General features: G+C 39.6%; 1 non-coding gene across 1 annotated transcript; it reads left to right on the top strand.

Annotated features, from left to right (window-relative positions):
- The first annotated feature begins 13777 nt into the window (after positions 1-13777).
- On the top strand, positions 13778-13884 carry LOC145110098 (small nucleolar RNA R71). Its single transcript, XR_013709480.1, has one exon. It is a non-coding gene; the product is annotated as a small nucleolar RNA R71 (small nucleolar RNA).
- Positions 13885-15320: the final 1436 nt, after the last annotated feature.

Raw genomic sequence — 15320 nt, 5'->3', positions numbered from 1 at the left:
TATGGGTTCCGGTTGCTACTGGGGTTATTCATACATTTTTGGAGGGGAATCGCACAAGTAGAAGTTTTCGATCCATCTGGGGGCCAAGAATATGTATAGAGATTTGATAGTGAGCTGCTAGTGGCCCTGCATGAAGAGAGAGATAGCATGGTACGTTGAGCAGTGCGTAACTTGCCGGAAAGTCAAGGCGAAACATCAGAGATCCCATGACAAGATGTAGTTGTTACCCATTACCATGTGGAAATGGAAGGAGATCATTATGGACTTTCTAATGAAGTCGCCAAGCACGGTACATTGCGTTGATTCTATCTCGATTATTGTCAATAGGTTAACCAAGAGTGTTTATCTCATCCCCATTTCAGAGAGCATTTCGGGCGAGAATTTGGCCGAAATCTACATCAGCGAGGCAATATCTCGTCATGAGCTTTTAGTTTCAGTGGTCTCCGATTAAGATGTTCGTTTCACATCTAGGTTTTGGAGGACCTTTCATGAGGAGTTGAGTACTCAGCGACATTTTAGCACATCATACCACCCCTAGACCGACGGACAAAGTGAACAAACTATTAAGATGTTCGAGGAGACGCTCACGACATGTGTGATATATTTTGGTGGAAGTTTGGATACTTATCTTTGATATGCAATAAAGTACCTATTAGTTTTAAATTTATAAACCTAACTACTTAGCTAATTATGCACCTATAGGGAATGAACCTAGTCAGATTATAGAATAGCTTGGGTAAGTCGGGTGTCGATCACAAGGAACGAAATTCAATTAATAAAATAAACTACTTATAATTAAACAATTAAACAAACTATAATTGGTTGATTCAGAATAGCTTACTATCAACTAGCAAACAAGCAAGCAACGAAAACAATTAAACTTCAAGAATTCAAATAATACTTTTGCCTAGATCCGATTTCAATTTCTCCTATGGTTGATTTCTTATGGATAGATTATATTGATTACCAATTATATAGCTATTATGATCAAATACCTAGGCCTTCCAATTTATGAATGACAAAGCAATGATCATGCACAAGTTAAACCCCAAATTGATAATAACACAATTGGACTATGAATGATATTAGTTACTCTCCTATGATCAATTCAAGCAAGCAAGTACTAATTAATACTAATTATGCTCTCTAACACAGTTGAAGTTACCAACTTTAATTACTTAAAGTTAAACTAAGATGTGATAAATCCTAGCTCTCATTATCTAATGGTCATAAAAAATTAGGAGATAGATTCATGCAATTAATATTATCAATTAACACACAAAATCTGGTTTGTGAGCAATATAAACTAGAACTAAAACATGCTAGGGTTTATTTATATCAAACAAAAGTAAAATCAATAAATATCATCCAATATCTAAATCAAAACATACGTATCAAGCTCATCTTCACCAAACAGAAGTAAAAGGTGATTTGCCTCTCATTATAGCAGAAAAATACATTAGATCTAAGTAAAATAAGGTAGACATAAGTTAAGTAAGCAAATCAACTAGATCAATGTTGAATATCTTCTAAATCTTCTTTAATCCTTGAGCTTCACTTGAATTTCGACTTCCTCTGAAGTTCTAAGGGTTTATTAGTTTCAAATGAGATTGGAGAACCGAATGCATGTCTCTAATTTCGACCTAATGACCGAGATTTTAGATTTGTGGAAATCTGACGACCATGTCATAGTTGACCGCCACCACAACGTGGTCTTCGAGTAAATCCCGTAATTGTCATTTCAGCATTAAGGTCGCGATTCTTCCAATCACTAAGTTGCTATTAAGGGGCCACGATGTGGTCTTTAGACCTTTTCTTTTCTTCTTTTGTTTTTACTTCCTTTTCCTGCTTCCAGCTTGTTGTATGCTTCTTTTTGTCCCAAGCAAGTCTTTGTAGTTAGAAAGCATAATTAAAGCATGTTAAGTATCTTTTTTTCAATATATAGTATAATTGTAGCTAGAAGTATTAGAAATATGTATTAAATATATAGTTAATTATGCACATATCAAAATACCCCACACTTGTTCTTTGCTTTCCCTCAAGCAAAACTGATTTTATTATCATTATATAGAGACTTTAGCTACCAACATCACACAATCAATCCATTTTGAGCCTCACCATTACCCCAAGACCGCAATGCATGTACTTGTGTCTTAATTATCCTAAGAACTTCCCCAATCTTAAATGCTCACAATCTTCATAAACACTTGGCCACTTCTTTTGAACAACACTCATTTTATGCATCCCTCTGAATCCATCCTCAAAAAACTTTCTTTACCTCTAGGTATTTTTGTTTAAACCTTTAAAATTTGCATTTTCAGGCATTTTTCATTATTGGCCATAGCATAAGACTTTGGCATTTGGTTCCTAGCCGAGTATTCTAGGCGTACTCTAGGAGTACGTCGGACATACTTGTTAGATATCCGGATCGCGGAGGCACCCACGTACGCGGGGCACACGTGCAGGTACACGTGGCGTACGACCAGCAGGGGAAAACCCTAATTTTTAGGGTTTGTGCCCTATTTAAACATCTTAAGTTGCTGCTAGACTCTCTTATGACCAGCCTCCACCTCTCCATTTGAGTGTTTTGAGCTTAGAAGTGGACTATGAGCGTGTTTTGGTGATTTTGAAGGAAGGGGAACTCTTGGAAGTTGAATTCGTGTGGGTAGAGCTTGTGGATCCAGAATCATCATCAACTTGGAAAGCTATTTGAGGTATAAAGCTCTTAACTTGATGGTTCATTTTGTTAGATATATTTACGTATTGTTTTTGTGCTTTTTATGGTCATTTAAGCCATGCATGAGAGTATGAGCTACCCTAAAAGATAAGGATGGTTGATCTTAGCATTTTTGAGGTCCCTTGTTCATAAAACTGCAATCTTGATGAGTTATAGTGGACCATGCATGAGTTAGGGTTCTTATTATGAATTTTATTGAGTATTGGGCCCCTTTAAGACATGGAAACGAGTAAAGTTGCCAACTTTACCTGTTAACACATCATTTAGGGTCAGATCTGAGAATTTGACATAATGGCTTAACCAATTAAGAACTTAATAGCAAGTTGGTCTTTTTACGGAGTATGCTGGGCATACCTAGCTCCTACGCAGTGTGTACTGGCCATAGATGGCATATGCAGGGCGTAAGTCTGAGTACTCTGGCATACTCATCAGCCTTGACTTTTGTTGACTTTTGCCATTTGGGCCATATTTGGACTATTATGGTTTTGGGCCTTGTTGGGCCAACAGTCTTTCTGACGTTGGGCCATTGTTAGAATTTAGGCCTTCTTGGATTTGGGCCCATAATGGGCCTTGGGCCTTATTTAGGAATTTGGGCCATATTAGGCTTTTGGAGCCACTAGGTTGGGCCTCGGTTATTGGGCCAAGTGAGGAAATGGTAAAATGATCTTTTACCCCGGGATTTGGACAAATGAATGAGAGTCCTAGTTATGGTTTATGGCCCAATTATTAATTGGGTTTTTATTTGATTGATTAGCGCGGAGATTTTTCTGGATCAGTAGTCTGAGCATTTTTTTGATTTTCAACAGTTTGAGGTGAGTCTCCTCACTATGATTGACGGGTCAAAGGTACCAATTCCAGCCCATGATTTATTAAGTTTAGGATGTTAGTTTTCTGTGTGACACTTGCATGTGTAGTTTGTGATATGTATACCGGATGAAGTCCGATGCCAGGCGAGGCCTGGTGGGTGCATTGTATGCTATTTATCTTAGTGATTCATGGATGTGATTATGTGTCTGTATGAATGTTGGATCGGGCCAGATGCCAGTCAGGACTTGATGAATGTGATGGGTGGGGCCCATCTCATGTTCTGACAGATCTGTTCTGAGCGGTGCTTAATATCGGGCGGGGCCCGATGGTTTTTGGCCATGGCCCATTCATTGTATGTTTGATATGTATGGTATGAAGTATTTTGCGGAACTCACTAAGCTTTGTGCCTATGGTTTTCAGTTTATGTTTTAGGTACTTCCGGATCGAAGGGGTAGCATTCGGGATGATTGCATCGCACACACCATGTTGTTCTGTATTTTGTCGACTTGATGTATTTGGATGATTATTGTCATACTCTAATTTTCTTTTTTGGTTTTATGAACATGTTTTGGATGATGGTTTTATTATTATAAAAATGAATTTTTTGGCCTTGAATTTTGGGACGTTACAAGAATGGTATTCTGGTCGATTCGGCCAAAGTCAAGGCAGTGATGAGATGGGAGGTTTCGAGGTCTCCATCTGATATTCGGAGTTTCCTTGGGTTTGGCTGGTTACTACTAGAGGTTTATTAAGGAATTCTCCAAGATAGTGGTTCCTCCGACTCGATTGACGAAGAAGACTGTCATGTTTCGTTGGGGGCCTGAGCGGCATGTAACTTTTGAGACCTTGAGGCTGAAATTATGTGAGGCGCCGATCCTAACCCTGCCAGAGGGTGTTAAGGATTTTGTGGTTTATTGAGATGCATTTAACATGGGTTTCTTTACCTCTAGGTATTTTTGGTTAAACCTTTAAAATTTGCATTTTCAGGCATTTTCCATTATTGGCCATAGCATCAGACTTTGGCATTTGGTGCCTAGCCGAGTATGCTAGGCGTACTCTAGGAGTACATCGGACATACTGGTTCGATATCTGGATCGCGGAGGCACCCACGTACGCGGGGCACACGTGCAGGTACACGTGGCGTACGACCAGCGGGGGAAAACCCTAATTTTTAGGGTTTGTGCCCTATTTAAACATCTTAAGTTGCTGCTAGACTCTCTTATGACCAGCCTCCACCTCTCCAAACCCTAAGAACGAAAACCTAATTTCCATTTGAGTGTTTTGATCTTAGAAGTCGACTATGAGCAAGTTTTGGTGATTTTGAAGGAAGGGGAACTCTTGGGAGTTGAATTCGTGTGGGTAGAGCTTGTGGATCCAGAATCATCATCAACTTGGAAAGCTATTTGAGGTATAAAGCTCTTAACTTGATGGTTCATTTTGTTAGATATATTTACGGATTGTTTTTGTGCTTTTTATGGTCATTTAAGCCATGCATGAGAGTATGAGCTACCCTAAAAGATAAGGATGATTGATCTTAGCATTTTTGAGGTCCCTTGATCATAAAACTGCAATCTTGATGAGTTATAGTGGACCATGCATGAGTTAGGGTTCTTATTATGAATTTTATTGAGTATTGGGCCCCTTTAAGACATGGAAACGTGTAAAGTTGCCAACTTTACGTGTTAACACATCATTTAGGGTCAGATCTGAGAATTTGACATAATGGCTTAACCAATTAAGAACTTAATGGCAAGTTGGTCTTTTTACGGAGTATGTTGGGCATACCTAGCTCCTACGCAGTGTGTACTGGCCATAGATGGCATATGCAGGGCGTAAGTCTGAGTACGCTGGGCATACTCATCAGCCTTGACTTTTGTTGACTTTTTCCATTTGGGCCATATTTGGACTATTAGGGTTTTGGGCCTTGTTGGGCCAACAGTCTTTCTGACGTTGGGCCATTGTTAGGATTTGGGCCTTCTTGGATTTGGGCCCATAATGGGCCTTGGGCCTTATTTAGGAATTTGGGCCATATTTGGCTTTTGGAGCCACTGGGTTGGGCCTCGGTTATTGGGCCAAGTGAGGAAATGGTAAAATGATCTTTTACCCCGGGATTTGGACAAATGAATGAGAGTCCTAGTTATGGTTTATGGACCAATTATTAATTGGGTTTTTATTTGATTGATTAGCGCGGAGGTTTTTCTGGATCAGTAGTCTGAGCATTTTTCTGATTTTCAACAGTTTGAGGTGAGTCTCCTCACTATGATTGACGGGTCAAAGGCACCAATTCCAGCCCATGATTTATTAAGTTTAGGATGCTAGTTTTCTGCGTGACTCTTACATGTGTAGTTTTTGATATGTATACCGGACGAAGTCCGATGCCAGGAGAGGCCTGGTGGGTGCATTGTATGCTATTTATCTTAGTGATTCCTGGATGTGATTATGTGTCTGTATGAATGTTGGATCGGGCCAGATGCCAGTCAGGACTTGATGAATGTGATGGGTGGGGCCCATCTCATGTTCTGACAGATCTGTTCCGAGCGGTGCTCAATGTCGGGCGGGGCCCGATGGTTTTTGGCCATGGCCCATTGTATGCTTGATATGTATGGTATGAAGTATTTTGCGGAACTCACTAAGCTTTGTGCATATGGTTTTCAGTTTATGTTTTAGGTACTTCCGGATCGAAGGGGTAGCATTCGGGATGATTGCATCGCACACACCATGTTGTTCTGTATTTTGTCGACTTGATGTATTTGGATGATTATTGTCATACTCTAATTTTCTTTTTTGGTTTTATGAACATGTTTTGGATGATGGTTTTATTATTATAAAAATGAATTTTTTGGCCTTAAATTTTGGGACGTTACAAGAACGGTATTCTGGTCGATTCGGCCAAAGTCAAGGCAGTGTTGAGATGGGAGGTTTCGAGGTCTCCATCTGATATTCGGAGTTTCCTTGGGTTTGGCTGGTTACTACCAGAGCTTTATTAAGGAATTCTCCAAGATAGTGGTTCCTCCGACTTGATTGACGAAGAAGACTGTCATGTTTAGTTGGGGGCCTGAGCGGCATGTAACTTTTGAGACCTTGAGGCAAAAATTGTGTGAGGCGCCGATCATAACCCTGCCAGAGGGTGTTAACGATTTTGTGGTTTATTGTGATGCATTTAACATGGGTTTCGGTTCAATTTTGATGCATAGAGGTCGCGTGATTGCTTATGGTGTTCTCCCTTAAGATTTGGTAGCACTACCTATATAGGGTCCATTGTATTATCTACACGAATTGAAAGAGCCTGAGGTATTTGATGGATCACCCGAATCTAAACATGAAGCAGCGTAGTTGGTTGTATGAGATACTTTGTTGTCCGGGGAAGGGTAACATGGTGGCTGATGCTCTCAGTCGCAAGGCAGTCACGGATCTGATCAGAGATGTGTGCTTGAAGATGAAAGTGATTACTCCACTCTTGAAGCAGATTCGAGAGGCTCATGTTGAGGCTATGAATGAAGATCACCATAAGAGGGAGTGCATAGTGGGACAAGTGGCTTCCTTCGATTATGATAGCTAGGGGTTATTGACCCTTCATCGGAGGGTGTGGGTTCTGTACTGGGGTGGTACGCGAAAGGGTTTTATGGAAGAGGCGCATAATTCGAAATTCTGTATTCATCCCAAAGCGACAAAGATGTATAGAGATCTCCGTCCTAATTATTGGTAGCCATGTATGAAGCGGGATGTGGCATGGTATGTGGATAGGTTCTTGACTTACAGGAATGTCAAGGCCGAACATTAGCGACCTCATAGCAAGATGCAACTGTTAGACATTCTCGTTTGGAAATGGGAAGGATTAGTATGGATTTCATCACGAAGTTGCCTCGGAAGGCGCGCATAGTGGATTCGATATGGGTCATTATGGATCGATTGACTAAGAGAACACATTTCATTCCGATTCAGGAGAATATCACTGCAGAGAAGTTGGCCGACATCTACATCAGGGAGGTTGTGGCACGACATGGGGTTCCGTTTTTAGTGGTTTGAAAGAGGGATGTCTAGTTTACTTCCAGGTTTAGGAAGATGTTTCACGAGGAGCTGGGTACTCGACTGCATTTCAGGATGGCCTTCCATCCACAGACTGATGGCCAAAGTGAGCAGACTATCCAAACCCTGGAGGATATGCTTCGGGCATGTGTATTGGATTTTGGTGGGAGTTGGGATAGGTATCTCCCTTTGGCGGAGTTTTCGTATAACAACTGTTATCATGCCAACATTGATCGACCTCCTTTTGAGATGCTCTATGGGAGGAAGTGCAGGACCCCGATATGTTGGGGTGAGGTCGGTCAGTGAGTCATGGGGAGTACTGAAGTGGTAGTCAAGACTACCAAGTTGATTCAACAGGTTTGGGGTAGGCTTCAGACAGCACAGAGTCGGCAGAAGAGCTATGCCGACAAGCGCCGATCAGATCTAGAGTTCCAGGTTGGGAATATGGTTCTCTAGAAGGTGTGAACTTGGAAAGGTGTCATCCGATTCTGGAAGAGGGGAAAGTTGTCCCTCAGGTACATCAGTCCTTTTAGGGTTTTCGCCCGGGTGGGCCGCGTTGCTTATCGCTTGGATTTTCCTGAGTAGCTTAGTCAAATCTATAGCAGGTTTCACGTCTCTCGGTTGTAGAAATGTTTGGTTGATGATTCCACGGTGGTTCCATTGGAGGATACAGGTGGATGACCGCCTGAAATTTACCGAGAGACCGATTTCCATCTTTGATAGGAAGACGAAAGCTCTATGGAAAAAATCGGTGGATCTGGTAAAGGTGCAAAGGTAGCCCCACAAGGGTTCAGAGTGGATGTGGGAGCCCGAGGTCGAGATGAGGGAGCAATATCCAGAATTGTTTGCAACGACGGACTTTGACGACAAAGTCTGATTCAAGTGGGGGAGAATTGTAACATTTGAGTTTTTAGGTATTTTCCATTATTTCCCTTAGGTTAAAACTTTGGTATTTGGTCCCTAGCCGAGTATGTTGGGCGTACACTAGGAGTACGTTGGGTGTACTGGCTCGATATCTGGATCACGGAGGCACCCACATAAGCGGGGCGTACAACTAGCACAGGAAAACCCTAATTTTTAGGGTTTTTTCCTTATTTAAACACCTTAAGTTGCTCCTAGACTCTCTTATGACCATCCTACTCCTCTCCAAACCCGAAGAAAGAGGAACTCTTGGAAGTTGCATTGGTGTGGCTAGAGCTTGTGGATCCAGAATCATCATCAACTAGGAAAGTTATTTAAGGTATAAAGCTCTTAAGTTTATGATCATTTTGTTAGATCTATTTAGGGATTGTTTTGTGATTATTATGGTCGTTTAAGCCATGCATGAGAGTATGAGCTACCCCAAAACATAAGTATGATAGATCTTAGCATTTTTGAGGTCCCTTGTTCATAAAAATACAATCTTTATGAGTTATAGTGGACCATGCATGGGTTAGGGTTCTTATTATGGATTTTTATTGAGTATTCGGTCCCATTAAGACATGCAAAGGAGTAAAGTTGCCAAATTTACATGTTAAGACATCATTTAGGATCATATATGAAAATTTGACATAGTGGCTTAACCAATAAAGCACTTAATGGAAAGCTGGTCTTGCTGTAGAGTACGCTTAGCATACCCAGCTCGTACGCAGCGCGTAGTGGCCAAAGATGGCGTACGCTGGGCGTAAGTCTGAGTATGATGGGCTTAATCATTAGCCTTGACTTTTGTTAACTTTTATGATTTGGGCCATATTTGGACTATGAGGGTTTTGGGCCTTGTTGGGCCAATAGTATTTCTGACTTTGGGCCATTAATAGGCTTTGGGCTTTCTTAGATTTGAGCCCATAATGGGCCTTGGGCCTTATTTAGGAATTTAGGCTATATTGGGTTTTGTAGCCATAGGGTTGGGCCTCAGTTATTGGTCCAAGTGAGGAAAGGATAAAATAGTCTTTTACCCTGGGAGTTGGAAAAATGAATGAGATTCCTAGTTATGGTTTATGGCCCAATTGTTAATTGGGGTTTTATTTTATTGATTAGCGCGGGGATTTTTCCGGATCAACGGTCCGATCATTTATCTGATTTTCAGCAGTTTGAGGCGAGTCTCCTCACTGTGCTTGACGGGTCGAAGCAACCAATGTCAGCCCATGATTTATTATTTTTAGGATGCTAGTTGTTTGTGTGAATCTTGCATGTGGAGTATGTGATGTGTATACCGGACAAGGTCCGATGTCAGGCGATCCCTAATGGGTGTATTGTATGCTATTTATCTTAGTGATTCTTGTATGTGTTTATGTATCTGTATCACTGTATGAATGTTGGACGGGGACCGATGACAGGCGGGGCCTGATGAATGTGATAGGTGGGGTCATCTCATGTTCTGACAGATATGTTCGGAGCGGGGCCCGATGGTTGTTGGGTATGGCCCATTGTATGTTTGATATGTATGTTATGAGGTTTTTTGGGGAACTCACTAAGCTTCGTGCTTATGGTTTTCAGTTTATATTTTAGGTACCTCCGAATCAAAGGGGCAGGGTTTGGGATGATTGCATCACACACACCATGTTGTTCTGTATTTTGTCGACTTGATGTATTTGGATGATTATTGGCATACTCTGATTTTCTTTTATGGTTTGATGAACACGTTTTGGATGATGGTTTAATTTTTATAAAAATGAAATATTTGGTCTTAAATTTTGGGACGTTACAAAAGCCCCAAGCATACATATGAAAAAATAACCTCAAAAATGAAAAAAAAAATACAATAAATAATAACTTGGCTAATTGCCTTATGCTTGAGTCTTTGATAATTTGGAGCTTTTCTTCATGAAATTTGTTGATCTTCATAGCTTGTAGACTTACTCACTCAAACTTTTGCAACTATTTATTTTTCTATTTATTTTTCTATTTATTTATTTTCTCACTCTTTTCACTCAAAACTAAAAATCCTAAAAACATATGCTTAAGCAAGGGAACTTAACTTCAACCATTATTGGTTAGATGTATTATTCTAATGTGCAATGTCTACATAAGCTCTCCTGGATACACTTCTGGTACACGATGGTAAACATATTGCGACCCTCAAACTAAGAAAGGTCGTGTTTTTGTTCCATGATTTCACTAGGATAGGGAAGCCACAAATACACTATAACATATATTGGATCAAATAAACATTGGAACTCTCATCGGATCGTCCCACACAACACTTGCAACCTAGATCTTAACATGACAATTTTTTTAACTAGGTTCAATCTTAGATTTATAATTTCAAATCTTTCTAATAATATTTTTTATCCTAGTCATTTCTTAGTTTTTTTATGAGAATGCTTTTTTTCCTGTAGTCAACCCCCTACCCCACACTAAAATGATGCAATGTCCCCATTGCATGCTAGAATAATTAAAGAACATAAAAATAAAGATAAAAAGGGATAATTGAAACAAACTCCCATTGGGTAGCGGTGGCGAGATCGAATTTTGAAAATGTGTGGAAAACTTGGACTTCTCGTAATATGGCTTGAAACAGTACTTCTGGACCTTCTTCTTGTGAATGCATATGTGTCGGATCGGAATAGAATCAAAGAACCATTCTTGAAAAATGTGTTGAACCCCTGCCACATCATGGGAAAGCACCGCCACGACGTGGTGTAAAGCTGGAAGTCATAATGGTCGAGCAAAATAATTTCTCCATTACGTGGTGCAAGGATGCCACATCATGGTGTAGTAAGATGCAGTCGCGATTGAAACTTTTGCCACGACGTGTTGATGATGTCCACGTCGTGGTGTCGTCTCAGAAAATATTCTAAGATTAAAATAGGGAATCGACTCTTTGTAACATGTAAGAACATTCCCAATCTTCTTTTCAGTAAATATTCTTCAAAATTCGTTTCTCTTCATTATGTGGGAACCCCACACTTATTTAAAAACTTGTTCTTCAATTATGATCTTGAAACATTAGTACGGCTTCTTATCTATTAGGCTCCTCCAAGTATCTTTCATTTTTACTACAAAACTGATTTAGAAGTCTAGAGAAACACATGATATATTGGTTAGACTTAAAATAAAAACTAAAAACTAAAAACTAAAATCGAAAAGAAATCAAAAGGTAAAGAAAATGCAAACTCAAAAAAAAAATCGGGTTGCCTTCCGAAAAGCGCTTCTTTTTTAGGAGTCATGAGTCAGACTCCTTCCCACTCTACGTTGTTGCGGTTGGGAGTGGGATCTCCCTTTGCTCCTTTTGCTCCTTCCATTTTCGCTTGTAAGCTTGAACACTTCTCTTGTAAGCCTTCTTCGAATTCTCCTTCTTCTTGTTGGCGTTATCTTTATTCTTACGCTTCACCTCTTTTCCTCGCTTCTTTGTCTTGTTCATCTTCTTGTCAACTTTCCTAGACCCTTCCTTTCAACCTCCATTTCAACCATGATAGTCTCCTTCAACTCTCCATCCATTTCTTCTTCTATTATCTCCAGCTCTTCATACACCTCTTCTTCGGTTTCATCTACTTCTTCTTCCTCTTGAACCACGGGTGTAGTAAAAGAAAACACCTCAAAAGTCATAGGAATCAAGGATCTTGGGTTCAAACATTAGGCTTGTTCAAATTTGGGCTCTTCCCAAACCTCAAGCTCTTCTTCCATCATCTTTTCAATTGCAACCAGCTCAGCAAAGTCTTCTTCCATGGCATCCATCTTTTACACTTCATCTTTTGGCTCTTCATGATTACTTTAGGACTCATCTCAAAGGTAATAGCATCATCTTCCATATGAAGTGTGAGCCTTGAGTGATGGATGTCAAATAGTGCTCTTGCGGTACTCAAAAATGGTCTTCCAAAAATAATTGGAAGTTTTTCATCCTCCTTCATGTCGAGAACCACAAAATCGATCGAAAAAACAAATTTTCTCACCTTAACTAGTAAGTATTCAATTATTCCTCATGGGTATGTGGTCGAGTGATCCGCCATTCAAATGGTTATCCTTGTGTCTTGGAGTTTTGGTAATCCGAGCTTTTAGTAGAAATAGTATGGCATGTGATTAATGCTTGCCCCCAAATCGGCTAAAGCATTAATAGAAGTTAAATTGCCAAATTCACAAGGTAGTGTGAGTTGACCTGGATCTCCCATTTTTATTGGTAATCCCTTGATAATCACGGCTGAACACAACTCATTTAGAACTATCTTTGAGGCTTTTTTGAACTCTTTTCTATTACTCATTACATCCTTTGCAAACTTTGGAAGTTTCCGCATCGATTTGACGAATGGGTCGTTGATTGAAAGTGAAATCACTTGTTCCATAATTTTCCTTTTTTTGGGTTCTAGAGAGTGTTTGATGGCTCGAGATGGGAATAATAGTGGTTGCTAAAATGATTGAAGAAGATAAAAATTCTTTTCAGCTCGAGATGTGGTGAAGCTTCAGAGAATACTTCACTTTTTGATCTTTTGACTCCGGGTTGTTCTTGTTCCACATTCGACTTGGGATGACTTGTAGCTTCTTCATGGGTCATTATTGGCTCAGAATGAACCCCTTATTCAGTGTAAATTACCATGACATGAGATTGTGATTTTTGATCTTTAGGTGGTAACCTTTCATGGACAAGTGTGTTCAATTGCCCAATTTGAGTCTTTATATTCTTTATGGAAGCTTCATGATTTCTCACATTGGCATCAGTAGTATCATGCCTCTTTTAAGATGCTTCCATAAATCTATGGAGTACCGAATGGAAATCTATCTTCTTTTCGGGTGGCAGTTGCTCTTTTTGATAGAAACCTCTTCTGATTTGTCTATACTTTTCATCTTTCTGTTTCTTTTACTCTTCATAAGGTAACCACTCCTTCTTAGGCTTTCTCCAATCTTCATCAAAACTTGTCACCACTTGAGTAGAGAACTTGCACCTTCTTATTCCCATTTTCATCCAAATCACAATCCTTGGTCAAGTATGGACCACTACAATTGTCATAACCAACACTTATGGAATGGATTGATTGATCTAACTTTGTCATTCACCTATCCATATAGTCTAGCTTAGCTATGATTACAACCATATTCTCATTCCCTCCATCTACTTTTCATCTTGTAACATCATCTCATGGTTTGTGATACTCTCGTGAGTGCTTTGCAAATTCGTCAATCAATTCTTTAATAGTTGTCGGATCCTTCTTTGTCATAAGCCCTTGTGAGTCAAGATGTTTTCTAATAGTTACATTCACTCCATTATAAAAGATGTAAACTTATTGTTGAACATTCAAGTCATGTTAAGGGCAACTTCTTAGCAAGCCCTTGTATCTCTCCCAAGCTTCATATAATGACTCTCCCGCCTCTTGTTCAAAGTTGGCAATCTTCTTTTTGAGCTTTGAGATCTTTGAATGTTGACTAAATTGCTCAATGAAAGCATCACGAAGGTTAGCCCATGTAGTGATGGATCCGGTTACAAGATATTTCAACCACACCTTTGCTTCACAGATAAACATAACCAGAAGCGTCCTTAGTAAAATGGATTCCCTTGCCACATTAGGAACATGAAAGTAGTTGGAAATTTCTTTAAGCTCATCAATGTGCTTGAAATCATCTTCATACTCTTTCCCGGCGAAAGGTATGTCCTTGAGCATGGATAGAATGTGTCCTTTGAGCTCAAAGCTTCTCTCGGCTGGTATCTCAGGTGGAACTAGACCTCATCCATGTTCTTCATGTATCCTCTTCTTGTAGTCTCCTATTGTCACACCCCAAAACCTGAACGGTGGAAACGTTCGGGGTGGGAGGACGTCATGTACAGTATCACAACAATGCATAATAGTAAACAAGCAACAACATCATCCATTACATTAATAGTAATAATTTTAATACAAGTGTGTTCTGAAGTTTAATAAGACACCGAAAGTGTAAATCAAAATAAAAGATGAGTCTTGAACGTGCTCCATCTTCTCAAAACCTGACCATCGGTACCTGTCTACTGGCGACCTGAGAATACAAGTTATTTTGAAAGCGTAGATCTGCATTTAAGCTGGTGAGTTCATTAGTATTTTAGTGTCAATGTTTGTATAAGTTTGAAGAATGTACTTGCAAATGTTTGATGTAAAATTTTGTAAGTGTTTTATGTATATGTTTGTAAACTTCCTAGAAAATCCTATATTTTCTACTAAAGTAGTCTTCTACCAAGACTCAACTGTTCTATATGTTTGTTCTTTTGTAAAAGTGTGAGTTTTCCCAAAGTATGACTATCATTACCAAAATATAGTTTTTCATTACCGTTTATGTGAGAAGATCACAATATGAATGAAATGGGAAAATAAAGATGTACTAGTAGTTTTATCTAGTATCTACTAATGTACTAACTACCCTTAAACTGGTTAGTTTAATTAAGGTAAAATGTGATATGATTGTAACCATACTTGATCGACCGTATAACACGACGTTTGAGACGTCGAAATGATATGGCATTCGTCACCCGTAGACCTGCAGGTCCCACTATAACTAGCACCAAGGTGTAGGAGGGTCAGTCCCGTATAGATCTATACATAAATTCACGCTCTCTCTCCAGGAGACTCTGGGTACAAAACGTGACACAGCAGTATATGTCGAGCCATGAAGTAGTATCTCACATTATTGTTATAGTATTCTTGTATTTGTATAGTATGTACTAGTGTAGTATTCTCTCCGTCTAGTATGTAGTATGTTCTCTAGTATGTAGTGTGTAGTATGTATTGATTCTCATTATAGTATGTACAGTTTCGCGTTCTAGTATGTACTGTTTCTCGTTATAGTATGTTCTAACTCATGTATGATCTGACTC

Source organism: Lactuca virosa, chromosome 4, assembly GCF_052849685.1.
Source record: "Lactuca virosa cultivar CGN04683 chromosome 4, Lactuca_virosa_CGN04683_v6, whole genome shotgun sequence".
NCBI classification, from domain to species: domain Eukaryota; kingdom Viridiplantae; phylum Streptophyta; class Magnoliopsida; order Asterales; family Asteraceae; genus Lactuca; species Lactuca virosa.
The sequence above is the reverse complement of the archived record's forward strand: the minus strand, read 5'-3'. Positions and strand labels throughout refer to the sequence as shown.